A 14,091-nucleotide genomic window follows, 5' to 3' on the forward strand; every position below is an offset into this window, starting at 1 on the left:
GCAGAGCTATGCGTTTCCTACTCAGATGGGCTGCCTTAGGTGATCAAGACAGCTAGAGCTGAATGTATGTACCTTTTCCTCTGCACTAAGGTTGTGAGTTGCACTTGCCAACCATTTAAAAAAAAATATTGGAAGAAAGTTAGTCCTAGTGCTGCACTGAAGAAGGCCAGGGCCATCTGCCCCTTAGTCACAGTCTGGAGATGGCATGCCATGTCCGAGTGTCTCTTCCCTTTCCAATAGCCGCTGCTCTACGGCGACTTATTGGAGGAGGGTTGAGAGCATGTGTTCTTGTACTACAGCTTGCTGCAGTCTCCTCTCTCACCAGGCAGCAAGGCGGAGAGTTTTGACAAGGAGGTTTAACAAGCCAAGGTCCTTTTAGGATGGAGGGGAAGGTAATCCATAGCAGAGCCCAAGCCCTGCTTCCAACTGGTCTTTTGTGGTGAGGTGAGGTGAGGGTGCGGCTAATCTGGTGTCAGTTCAAGGACTGGTCACCCAGGGAACAGCCAGGACCGTTCTCTTTGTCCTGGCCTGGGACTTACTGGTGGCAGCTCAAAGCTTGCTGTCAGACTGGCAAAGGATTAACGTATCTTCAGAGTGTCGTCCCAACACCCTGTCTGTAACCCCGTCTTGACTGTGGAAAAAGCAGGACCTGAAGTCAGCACTGATTAGCCAGCTGTACCTTTATCCTAAATACTACACTTTGATCAGAGTGTCAAAGCCCCGCAAGGCTGACTGCCATTTACACATCTCCAAAGATCGTTGCTGGTGTGTTGGCAAATGAGTGATTTCACCAAGCTGCATCATTGCTTGTGTAAGGGAACGTGACAGACCAGGCGTATTATAAGGTGCTGTGACACGGACGCTGGGGAACTGGTAAGTTGGGAGGGCAAACAAACCCTTCATCTGGATGATGGTTTGGGTTGGGGTGGGGGGGGTCACAAGCTGAAGCCCAACAGGTCGGCATGTCACCCTTTACATCAGCAAGGACACAAACATCTATTGCTGGTGAAAGGACCTGTATGAAAGGTGTGGGATTGTTTTGTTTGGTGGTTGTCCCTGAAAGAGTAAATTTCAGCCTTCGGGCTTTGGAAATGGATAGGAAAGGAAAATGCCATTGTGGAAAAATGTTTTTCCATAATTCCTGGGTGTCCTGGCATCCACAGTAAAAGTGACTTTATAACAAACGTGCGTAATATTGAGCAAATGTCCTTTGTGCCAGACAACGTTACTTGGTTGCTCTCCAAAGCCTTGCTTTGCAAATGCTGTTTTATTAACTCTGGGGAGGGCAGCCCCGTTGCTCCTCATGAACAACAGCCACGTGGTTGATGTAGATGACTCAATGTATTCTGCTTGTGAGCAGGATGACAGCGAACAAGTCTTCACCAAGCTGGCAGATCATGGGAACGGGAGGAGCATGGATGCAGAGCTGGACACTAGAAGTAAGGGACCTTATATTTCCCTTAACAATAGCCTTCTGCTTCAAACACACTGGGTGTTTTTTTGGAGGTGGGAGAAGTCTGGCCTTTGGAGAACGTCCTTCGCATCAGGTAAACAGGTCACTGCAACTCTCGTACCTCTTTGGCAGAGGATCCCTTTGAGCCACTCGGGCAGTACTTTGTTTCCCCGTGTATTGCCCTGCTTTTGGTTGGAGGGCCCACGGGGCTCCCTGAACTCAATCCCCTGCTCGTAAAACCTCCCCACAGGCGGAGGGGGCTGGTGAAAGCACTGGCTGAACCCAGTGCTTTGTTTCTGTTGTGCGTAGCACTGCTGAAAGGGACCTGCTGGAAGATTTTAAAACATCCCTTGCATTTATATAACCAAACACCCTTTATAATCTAAGTCAGACCTGAGTGGTTTGCAGCAGTGGTTTTTGTCTTCAAATAAACACTGCAGTGTGTTTTCCAAAGTTGGGTTCCCTAGTTACTCTCTTCAGATATTTGGAGTTAAATTGCATCTTTTTGTTTGTTTTTCTTTCTTTCTTTAAAGCAGTCGTGAGTCTTCTACTGAGAGATATAATCATAAAAGGCCTTGCAAAAAACCCCATGTGACTGGGCTCGTCGAAACACGTTTTGAAATGGTCCAGGAATGTCTGAAACTTTGTTGGTCTTTCACAACTTGCAACCCCATCTGGCTGCCTTGCACTTTGAAACCTGTTCAGAGATGACCCTTTGCCATGGTTTGTAGGGAAAGCCCACCCCGAAAGCCTGGGCACCTGGCCACGGCTCGTCCCTGGTCCCAAGCACAGCCCTCCAAGCATCCTGCCTAGAAACACTTCGTAGTGCTTTTAGGAAAGCAAATTTTGTTTGGTGTGTATGCGGAGGGAAGAAGGTATGGCCTTAGGAGGCAAAAACTTTCCTTGATCAAATGCTGCCAGCTGGCATACTCCAGGCTTGTCATGGCAACGGGTATTTTCATCCTTGCACTCTGAGGTCTCTACAACTGTGGGCCACAAGGAAGAAAGCTGCTGTGGAATATGTCTAGGAGCATCTCGTTCGCTTCTCCATCTCTCGATAAAGGGCTGTGGGCATCTTACCCTATTCATGGGGAGTTTAAAAGTGTGTGTCTGCTCTAGTTTATTACTGTAAATTTGGCCTGCATTAATAGTGGCTGGCAAAGCCCTGATGGGGTGTATTCCCGCTCCTGTGTTCCCCACTTCAAGCAGGGGATTGCAGCTAGTGAATTCCCCCCAGGAAAGAGGGCAAAGGCAGGCAGGGCGTCTCCCAGGGCCAGCGTGTTCCTGCAGCAAGGAGGAGTCTGAGCTTGTGCTTGTTTTCCTGCACCAGTTGCACGTAAATGCCCCTATGCAATGCCGTTTGCACAGTAGGGGATTAGCGGGGTTTGTCTTCCATCAACAGCATGGAAAAATGCATGTGCAAAGGGAAGGGGACTTACTGTAATTACTGCTGACGGTGTGGGTGGCTGTCCCAAAACCAAGCTCTCCTGAGAGCTGGCCAGGCTGCTAGTGAGGGTGTTAAAAGTGCACATCCCTACATGGTCCAGGGGAGGCACAGCCCTGGCTTAGCGGTGCACACAAAACCAAGAGAGGCTCATGTGAGGTGCCTCCTAGGCTTAGGAAATGGCAGGTGCCTTTGCCATTATGCAGTTGAGCTTTTGCATCCAAAAGGTCACTTCTCTTGAAGAAAGAGGTTCCCCAGCAGCTGTATCCTTCTGTTCTGGGTTGTCACAGGGGCTCTGCTCCCACAGTCGCGGATCTGCCCCTCCAAGGTGACTGCCTTTGATAAACATGTTGAAAACGGGTGGCAAAAGTGTCACTGCTGTGTCACGCTAACAGTTACCTAAGTTTTGTGGGGGTTCCTCTTATGGTTGAAGGAACATAGACCCCAGGATAATTCCTCAAACCCAATACCAGCTTCCGAACCAAGAGTGTCCCGACGGAGAACACCTTCCAACATCCTTTATGGTCTCCTGGCAAAAGTACAACGCAAGGTGGTGATCTGTGCCATTTGTCACGGGGTCTGAAGGTGGCTTCTGTAACAGGTGAGTGAGGAAGGAACATCCTTTTTAATGGGATTTTCTGAACTCCAGTCCCTCTTCAGACAAGCTGTAGCTTTTCAACAAATTTATGGACTATGCCTTCTATACCATCCCATACATCACAAGTGTCTAGTGAGGGTAAGTCTCACCTGATCCTTTTTTCAAACCATCATAGTGTTGTCCCCAGCTTTCTGGGGACAAAGGTGAAGCCTAGTGATACTTTGACATGACAAAATGAGGCATGTCTGCTCTGGTCTGACATTACTTAAATAGCAGTGGTGGTGTGATACAGGGCCTATGGGTAGAGGCAGAACATACTTCATCATGTGTAAAGGTAACAGATGTTGCTTTTTCCATGGATAGGGATGTAGCAAGTTAGAAATATGGAAATATGTCTCACAAATAGTTATTTCACATTGATCATACTAATGCAGTGACAGATGAAACCTCCAGTAATACCTGGGATGATGAGGAGGTTCATGGTTATCATGACCCAGCAAATCCTTAAGATGATGGCTGGTTCATCACCAATGGAAAACCTTTTCATCCTTCCAAAGGCTCTCCAGACAACCATAACAGTTGTAGTCCTGGTCCAGGCAACCACAGGAGGTGGGCATGGGTCCGCGGTAACTTTGTTCATGCAGTGCATGAATTCCTGAAGTCCAGAGTAATGGCCTGGCGACAGAAAGGCTGAAACAGCATTTGAAAAGACTGTTCCGGTCATCTTTTGCTACTGCTCCAGGTGCCAGGGTAATGTGTTTTCCCAAGCCTACTTCCCAGAAACCTGGTACAGCCTTGGGTTTAACTAACCATTGCAGAAGCTGAGTTGGTGTTTTATGAGAAGATGTCAATGCTGGCACTCCTGGTTAGAGTGATAAAATTCCTCCATTGCCCATGTTTTCTCCTCGTCGTAACGTGCCTGAACATCCCAGATCTGAGAGGTTTCCACCTGACTGTTGAATTTTACATGGTAGCCCAACCATTTCAGCAATGACTTTCTCTTCTCTTCTCCCCTTTCCTTTTACAGAAACAACCTTTTCAAGCTTGAAAGTCCTGTTGCTTTTGTCACGAACTTTTTTCATAATTCTCCAGGGTGAAAAAAGCTGACAAATGTCTTGTCTTCATGATCTTTTATTCAGTAATAAGTGTCTTCTCTATGTGAATTTCATTGGTAAGCATCTAGTCATAAACTTTTTCAAAGGCATCCTTTTTTTCTTTTTTTTTTTAAGAAAAGAAAGGTGTGTTTCTTTCATTTTTTTTTAAAGCAGCCCACGATGAATGGCTTTCAAAACCTTCAGAGAGACTGAGGGGCTGGTGCGTGTCACCCTATGAAGTCTGTGATTATAACGCTTTTAAATGACAGCAAGCAAAAACTGTTGTGGGTTGTAAAATATTTTCCCATCTTAGTTTCTAAATGTTGGGGTAAAGCAATCTGCAGTCACAGCTTTGAGTTTCTTAGTGGCAACAAAGCGGTGAGCTTATTTATCAAAGTGCTTCAAAGCTTGGTTAAAAATTCTGTACTAGAGATCTGTGATTTTTGAGGTACTCGTCCTTGACTCAAAATAACTTTAAAGGCCATGGCAAATCTATCATATGACTTGTATTTTAGGTGTAAAATGTGGGCATATTTAGATCAGTGCCCATCAAGGATAAGATGTACTTAAGCGGTTGTTAAATCGGGTGTTGCACATCCACAGAAAGCTGCTGCAAAGCTGCATTTGAAACAATAGTTCTGCTTTTAAAATTTATTTGTGCCAGCTTTTACAAAGAGCAAGAAACAATTGTTTCCTTGCATGCCAGGCTTGCATTTGCCTTCTGGTTTCTCAGTCATCACTCCTCCTCCTGTTCCTGCTCCACTTTCTCTGTTACCTTCAGCTGACGAACTCCTGGCTTACAGCAATGTTGTCGCCTAACTTAAAGTATGCCCCTTAAAGCCGGTAATGTTCAATGTCCTCCAGCCACTGTTACTCAAGTCCTAAAGCTCAACCTATTCTTTCTGCAGGATGTGCTTGTCTTCCCCACTGTGTAAGTTCATTGTCCAACACCTTGTGTTGATGCCATAAATGAATATTATATCCTGGGCTCGGAGGAACTCCACAGCAACCCTACCTTCAGCTGCCTTTCCCTCTCCATGCTACTCACCATCTCTGCACTTGCCGCTCTTCGGACATACTGGTCTTCTCCTGACTTGGCAGATTTCTTAGAGATATTTGCTGCCAGGGCATGTGTCAGTTCCTTCAGAGATACTAGTCCTCTTTTTACCTTCCCACCTGCCCCAGTTCCTTCCTTGAACTCAAGTTTACTAAATTATTCTTGATATTACAGATATCAAAACGTGGATGGTGGTAACTTCCATTTCCCGACCCTGTCTGTTTCTCATAACCCATTCTGCCTTTGTCTCTGAAGTCAACAGCGCTGTCCTTGTGAAAGTCGAGGCTTTACATCGATTTAGCAGATTGATTCAGCTTTTCAGCCTTACTGGCCTATCTTTACTCCCATTTGCCTCCACACAGCACCCCTTTCTTCTCTCGTTGTTCTCTCTTTTGCATAAGGATTTTTCCATGACCCCACGTACTCCTTTGCCGTTTCATTCCTCACGTTGCAGTCCCTTCTCTGGCCGCCAGCACATACGTCCGCTCTGCCAAGGATCCCCACTCACATGGACGTGCTTTTCCACAGTGCTCGTGCAAGTGGTTGGTGGCCTTTCTTCCTTCTGTCCTTACTTCTTCTTGCCTGCTCTTCTTCCTCCTAGTGAGCCCAGAAACACCTTCTTCCACCGCTGGCCCCCAGCATGTCGTAGCTGTCCCCACGGGGATGGGTAAGGACGCAGCCAGCTGGTCTCTGCTCCAGGATGGCCCATTGAGGATGGACGTGGGAACCTCCTCATTCAACACGCTCCCACCAGCCTCAGGAACAAACATTGGGTGATGAACATCTCCCACCAACACCCTCTGCTCCACGTGGTTGTCAGCCTCAGGCTCAGGCTGAAGTCTTTGTCTCTAAGGACTGCCACGAGCAAGGGTTTTCCTTGACTGTGACGATCCAGAAACAGGGATGTGCTGTCCCTGCCTGGCAGCAGAGTGCTTAGCAGCCAGGGAGACAAGTCCCAGGCCCCTGCTGTGACAAGGGACCACCTTACAAGGAAGGTGATGGCCTGTCTTTCCAACTCTTATAAGGAAAAATGCTTCAGATGTGGCAGCTAGAGCCAGAAAGAGGGGATGCTTCCGTTGTGCACTGCATGCGTGTTAGATCTGCATTAATAGAAAGGGTTTTGTTTTTGTTTTTATCCTCTATTGTTAGAAAGAAAAACATCTTCACCATGCCAGGTAGAAGAAAGAACATGGTGAGTAACTGAGGTGAGATCATTATATGACTTAATGAGTAGTCACGAACTGCTACAATTGAAGGAAACTATCATTTACTACCTGTTATTTAGCAGACGGGCACAGCTGAAACTCGGCTCCACTGCAGACTTTATTGTTTCCCTGTCAAATCCGAAGAGGCTGAGATACCTCTCAGGAGACCACTAATCACTGCTGGGGTTGGGTGTTGCTGGCAGCACTGGGTGAACTTTAAAAGGTTTGGTGGTTCAGATTAGCATTAAAGAGGCTGAATGGTTCCCCTAGGTTCCAGGTCATGCTAAACCTTTAATAAAAATCCTACACGGAGACTCGGTATGAAAGGAAAGAGCAGGCAGGCTTATTGACTGCATCTGGCATGACCAGTCCCTTACCTAAAATTAGCTAAACTCCTGGTATCCTGTGTCAGCATGCACTTGGGCTTGGGCAAACTTGGGCTGGTCCCTCAGGAGCTCGGTCCTCTGCAGTCTTTTCTGAAGTGTGGCACCCAGGCATGGTCTTTCACTGAAGCACCATCTAACCTTGGTTGGAGGACATTAGTCATTCCCTCACCAAAAATGGGGACCGATGAAAACCAGGTTTCCAATGGAAAATACAAGTAGAAAAAACAACAAGCAGAAAACTGCTTGGTTCTTCTCCTCTGTGCCCCCCCCCCCCCCCCCCCCCCCCCCCCCCCGCATTTTCTATATTATGGTAAAGAAAACGTATTCTGTGGGCAACTCAGTTGAGGATGTCCTGTCTTCCCACCAGCAGACCCTCCGGTTTGCCATAAGGCATGATTCTGCCTGATCCCATCCCCGTGAGAGGGATTCAATGATGTCTAATAAAAGCTGTGCACATGCCCCTTCCCTGCACCGGAGTAGGAGAGGGTACGATTCACCAGGTTTCTCTCTCCCCGTCCAGCCACTGGAACCTGTAGAAACTTAATAGCTTTGAGACACCCAGCTCACTGTTAAATTTGTTGCAATCTGCCAGCTGGTTTAAAAATTGTTGGTGAAGAGGGGACGCTGGATGGACAAGCACATGCACTGAATAAGCCTCGTTCCCTTGTGCTTGGTGCCTCTTCCACCGGGAAGCTTGGTCACAGGCCCCCTCAATGCCCTTACACACTGGCTACACATCGCGGCGTAGGGTCAGTCCGCTGCTTTCTCAGAAACCCTACCCTGGCTCCCTTTTCCTTGACACAGTACCTAATTCATAACCTCATGTTTTCCCCTTGATGCCATCCCCCCCAAAAAAATAATTAGAAAGCGTGTGGGAAAGCAACTTACAAAAGGTTGGCAACCTCACTCCCGCATCCGTCAGACCGACAGAGGACTTGCTCCATCCAGCTGCCCTGCTCTTGCGGCAGATCCAGCCCCCCTGCCCTGTCTGCAGGCGGGCTGATCCCCATCCAGCGCTGCCACTGGTGGGGTGCAGAAAGTCTTCACAGAGTTTTTAACACCCCATGGACCTGCTTAATGGGTGGAGCAGAAGGGATGAGAGGGAGTTGAAGTAGACCAGCCTTTCCACTGGCAGCGAGCACCAGCTCCTTTCTTGCAGGGAACTAGCCAAACGGTGGCTGGAAGGAGGTCATGTCTCAGGCCCAAGCCTTCTGTGGCTTTCTGACCTGACCCTCTGTCAGGTGAATCTCAGATTAGCCTTACTTTGCATAAGAGACAGGCGGGATGAGTAGGGTGTTGCTAGCAAACCAGTTTTCACCGGTGGGAGTGAGCTTCAGTTAAGCACAGTGGAAATGATGCTGGAGCTGACGTTCCTGCCCTAGATGTGTTCTAAGTGCCATAGCTTTTGCTTACAAGGGGATGTAGGTCTCATGCCACTAGTAGGTGCTTTTCTTCCACCGTATTCTTAGTCTTTCCTTGGATTCCTCTGGTTCTCCCCACTTTTTCCTATTCTTGTCCTCACTGGGTCACTCCTAAGATCTTGGCTTGTCCACCTGGCAACAGTGGGGTCCACATCAACCATACAAAGATTGTAAGATCATCTTTCTGAGAGATTATTTCAAATCTGGGAAGATGCAGGGCCGTGTGTTACAAAGAAAGTGGTTTTGTTTTCCTTGCCCTGGATGGAGCAGCACTAGCTGGCCTAATAATTTGCCGTGGCCGGACTGAGTTACAAAGTCATCCTAACGCAGTTCACGGAAGCATAGAAAATAGGCTTGGAAGGGAATGTGACCTGGTCCATACTGCTGTCTTCAGCTGCACCTAACTTCTCCTGGTGGAGATTTCACCATCTGAATGGACAGCCTTCCAGGAAGTATTGGGAGGAATGGAGCGAGCAGTGGGAACCTCCCCGAGTGCAGCTCTTTGGCTCAATTTGCAAGAGTGGCCCACACATGTCCCCAGTTGCCTTAATAAGGCAAGCAATTATAATGAGCAGTTTCCGTTGAGGAGAATGAAGAGGAGTTAAGAAGAGACCATTTAGGAAGGGTCACAAAGCCAACAGGATGGTGTGGGAATAGCAAGAGATTGTTCAAGACTTAAGGAACCTCAGAAAAGTAGAAGAAAGTCCAAGTGGTCATCTCAAAGGTCCTGTTCCCATGAGCTGGAGGAGAGGATAGAAGCTCTTGGAGGTCAAGGCAGTGGCTGGTGTTTGCTGAGAGGCTGCGTTGTGTAGGGCACTCAGCCCTGGTCTGTGGGGACGGAGTGGTGCTACGGGATGGCCTGCCTGTCCAAAGCCCAGCGCCCAGCCTCATGGCCTGGAAACGGGCTGGAAAAGGCGGGATGTTTTCAATGAACCCTGCAAAGAGAATCTTCAAATGGGCAAAAGCTTCAACAATTTAAACTCAAGGGACCATGGACTACGTGGGTATGTGAAAAGAAGAAAATAATCAGTTGTTTAAATTCCAGAATAAGAAACTTCATCAATAAGAGGAAAAAGTGAAAAGTTTCACTTTCAAGAATGAATTGGACAAAACTGGTATTGCCTAAGTGTGGCCAGATGCTTTCTCTAACGGAGATGTTACAACTGCTGGCTACCGCATGCTGAGAAAGGAGATAGCGAGTGAAAGAGATAAGGGTGGTGCTTTATGCTAATGGCAACATTACCTGTTTTAGAATGAGGGGTAACTCGGAGCAGACTGTATGTAGATCAACCTGCTAATTAGTAAAGCCCAAGAGGGAGTACTCTGTGCACGCCTGTGTATATAACTGACTACCTCATCAAATGAGGCCCAGGATGGATGTCTCTCTACAGGCTTATTTGCAACGTGTGAAAAGAAAACTGTATTTGCATAGAGAATTTAATTCTAGGACACATCTGTGGAGATTGCCTGCAGGCCACAGCCAAGTCTCATGAGAGTTTCTGAGTGTGCTGGATGATAATTTCCCAGCAGAGGATGCATCCATCCAGCACACGCTGTCTCCCTTTCAGATTCATGGTGATGGGTAAAGAAGAATTCGTTGCTGAGCTACCAGCAGTTAGTTGCCTCATTACAATCAACGTCAGCAGAGTCAGGACAATCGTAGGTAGTCATATATGAATTTGGATTTTCAAAGAGACTAGTTCTCCCCAGACTGAAGTGTCCTGGTTTCGGCTGGGAGAGAGTTAATTTCCTTCCTAGTAGCTGGTACAGGGCTGTGTTTTGGATTTAGTATGAGAACAATGTTGATAACACACCGATGTTTTAGTTGTTGCTAAGCAGTGCTTACACTAGTCAAGGACTTCTCAGCTTCCCATGCCCTGCCAGCGAGAAGCTGGGAGGGGGCACAGCCAGGACAGCTGCTGACCCAAACTGGCCAAAGGGATATTCCATACCATATGATGTCATGCTCAGTACATAAACTGGGGGGGAGGTTGGCCAGGGGGTGGTGACCGCTGCTCGGGGACTGGCTGGGCATCGGTCAGCGGGTGGTGAGCAATTGCATTGTGCATCACTTGTTTTGTATATTCTTTTATCATATTATTATTTTCCTTTCCTTTTCTGGCCTATTAAACTGTCTTTATCTCAACCCGCAAATTTTACTTCCCCCCCCCGATTCTCTCCCCCATTCCACTGGGGGAGTGAGCAAATGGCTGTGTGGTGTGTAGCTGCCTGCCGGGTTAAACCACAACGTGAAGAAAATACAAATTGCAGTTCATCCTGAAGAAAACTTAGGCAAATTTAGTGAAATTTGACTGAAAAGTGAGTTGCTTAAGAAGAGTTTAGCAGATGACCAAAAGCCGTAGTTAAAATAGAGGCCAGTTTTGATGTTGCTCTGTGCGACACTCTGGCTGAATGTGAACTCTTGAGGATGGACAACGCGTATGTGTTAAATGGGCTGAAACCCTGCTACTTGCCAGACCCCAGCAGAGAGGTGTTACTGCTAACGACAGGCAAGTAGGGGGTCTCATTCCACAAAAAACAGCTCCAAGCCCACTTTTTTCAACAGTAGACTTGAAGTAAATATAAAATCTCTGTATGCATCTTGGAGCAAATGACATGGGCCATACCTCCAAAAGGAGGTGCTGCGTCTCAGGCGGCCACAACTCCCAAGAAGGATCCAGCAGGCATAACACGTAAATAGCTCCGTGCAGGATGAACGAGGTGCTGGGGATGAAGAGCCAGAGGAGCAGTGAAGAGGTGTGAGCAGGGGGTTTATCCTTCCTATCGGGCAGTCTTGTGATAGACATTGAACCCCTCTGGGGTAGCTCTGCAGTCTAACTTTTCAACATAGATGTTTAAAAAGAGCGGAGACTGAGCCAAGCCGAGCCGTGGAAAACAGCTGGAGAAAACCGCATCCCGCCTCCCTCAGCAATTTCAACCGAGTTCAGCTTTTGCTTTCCCTTCCTAGGACCCAGCCTCAGGCTGAGCCACGTCGCTGCTGGTGTGGGGTGATGTGTTCCCAACACGGGGTTACTGACTGCTCTCTAGGCACAGCAGGATCCTTTGGGACGAAAGGGGCCTCGTCCCTGCAGAGATAACACAACTCACCTTAACTATGGGCTTTCTACCCTCATCTGCGCCTCTCCCGACCCCTGTTCCTGCCTGCCCGGCAGCACAAATTCCTCCTCGGTGCGTACCTGTAGCACAGCACATGCTTTCCTGCCTCCAGACAAAACACCCGGGCGTTTTCCCGGAGTCCCTAACATCCTGGCTGCAGCTGCGTGTTGTTTGACAATGCCAAGTGACAACCGGAGGGATGCCCCAGCCCTCGGAGGGCTGCAGAGCTCGCCGGGATGAGGTCGCAGTCCTGCTTCTGCTGGGTGAGGAGTAAAAGGTGACGCACGTGCGCACATCTGTAACGGTTGCGGTGGAAATGTCAATACCCCCAGAGCTTTGATATTTTTTGAGAGCTAAACCCAGGAGCAAAACCGAAGCAAAACAAGCAGCGATTTCTTGTTATTGCTGTTTACAAGGAGCTTAGTAATAAGCATAAGTCAGTGGGGGCAACACGAGTGCTTTCTGTTAGCATTGGAAGGAACCAGAGAGCTCCTGTTTCTGTGTGAACAGTCGGGTTCCCGCTCCTCTCCTCTCCTTCCCTGCTGTGAGATGTTTCGGTTTATGATCCTGGTTTTACAGAGGTGGAGACCAGATTGGTAAGTCCAGTCTAAGAGCCTGCATGTTTTAAAAGAGATTGGATTCCAGAGATATTGATATATGGGGGACCTTCATCACAGCCACTGTGAGCTGCAGATGCTCTGCGCCTCTGCAAATCGAGGTGCTGCTTCCGGTGCCAAGATACAGGTTTAATCCATGGTAGGATTAGGGCCTCCAGCTTTCAGACTGCTGGCCGCCAGGGCTGGACCTTGGTCTCTCGAGGCTTTCCAAGGGGCTTTTTCATTCTCCTTTTGAACGTGACAGTAAGAAGGCTCCTAGCTCCTTCACCTGCTCTGGATATGACCCTCTGCCCCACCAGCAGCTCCAGGTCGAGGACTGACCCCCGACACATCTGCCTTCATCACCCATCGGTGCCCAGGCTGGAAAACGCTTTCCACGGGGTGATGTGTTAGACTACCTGGGGAAGGGCACATCCCTTCATTTCCCCTTGGAAGAGGATGGGAAAAGGGAGTGGAGCGGTCCTGCTGCAGCTTCCCCACTTTCTCATCTGGGACGTCAGTCAAATCTAGTAAAAGGGGGTGGGAGCTGCTGCCAGAACCAGTGGCCGCAAACTGAATGCTTTTACCGGGCTGGGGAACTAACAGGTCTGTGTGTTTACGACAGCGCTGCGTGGCCCAGCATGTCCAACAGGGCTGCGCAAAACTCTCCGCTCCCGTTCGGACCGGGGCTGCGTCTGGTCCACAGCTCTGCGGGTTTGGGAATGCGCAGGAGTGAAAAATGAGCACTGTTCGTGCCAAGGCCTGGCAGAGTCAGATAATGAGGTAAACAGAAGTGTATAAAGAGAGAAAACGTGCATGTCCATATGCCTTTCTGCAAACAAATCTTTCCAGTAGTGTCTGGCACTTCGCTGCAGGCTGGGAGAGAAACTTTGGTGCTTGCAGGAGAGAAGAGCTTTTGGCTTTTGGAGCAGGGGAAGAAAATCCAGTAAAGCTGAGTGGATGTCTTGTGGGGAGAGAGCAAGAAGTTAATGAGGGCGTCAGGGCTGTGGGAGGCAGGAGAGGGAAACGGGCGGCACGGGGATGCTGAGAGAGGTGGTGGGTCTGTCCATATGACACTGAGTGTTGCTCACCCCGACAAACCTATTGCAGTAGTGGCGCTGGCTACCACTAGCCATGAGGCTGCACAAGCAGGTCACGGAGCACCCTCATGTTTACTCACCTCCTCCAGCCGGTTTTGCCACAGCCATGGGGTTTTTGTGCTGCCTCAGCTGCAGGCAGCACCCGAGCGAGACGGCTTATTACCGGCTGGGCCGTGTCCCCACCTGCAGCAGTGGGGCAGGGACAGGAGATGGGCATTGCCATGGGGCGGCGGGACGGACCGTGGGGCTAACGGGACGCGGCGTCGGGGTCAGGTCAGACGGGACCAAAGGGGTGGCGGGCTGTGCCGGTGGGGTCCCCGCTCGCCCCGGCTCTGGGCATCGGGGTTGTTTTCGGGAGGGGGTGACGCTGCTGTTGGATGAAGCAGGCGCGATGACAACCTGGGGAAGAAGGCGGCCGGCGCGAAGCGGGGTCCAACCCCGCCGGGACAGCCCCGGCCCCCGGGTTTTTCCCCACAGCTGAAAAGTTTTTGCCCCGGGTCAGACGGAAAGGGGGCCGGAGCCCCGCCGCGCCGGGCGGGCTGGAGGACCGCGGCCGCCCGGCCCCTCCCCGCCGCCCGCCCCCGCCGGGCCGGGCCGAGCCGAGCCGAGCCGAGCCGGGG

This window comes from Aptenodytes patagonicus, chromosome 1 (assembly GCF_965638725.1).
Source record: "Aptenodytes patagonicus chromosome 1, bAptPat1.pri.cur, whole genome shotgun sequence".
NCBI lineage: Eukaryota > Metazoa > Chordata > Aves > Sphenisciformes > Spheniscidae > Aptenodytes > Aptenodytes patagonicus.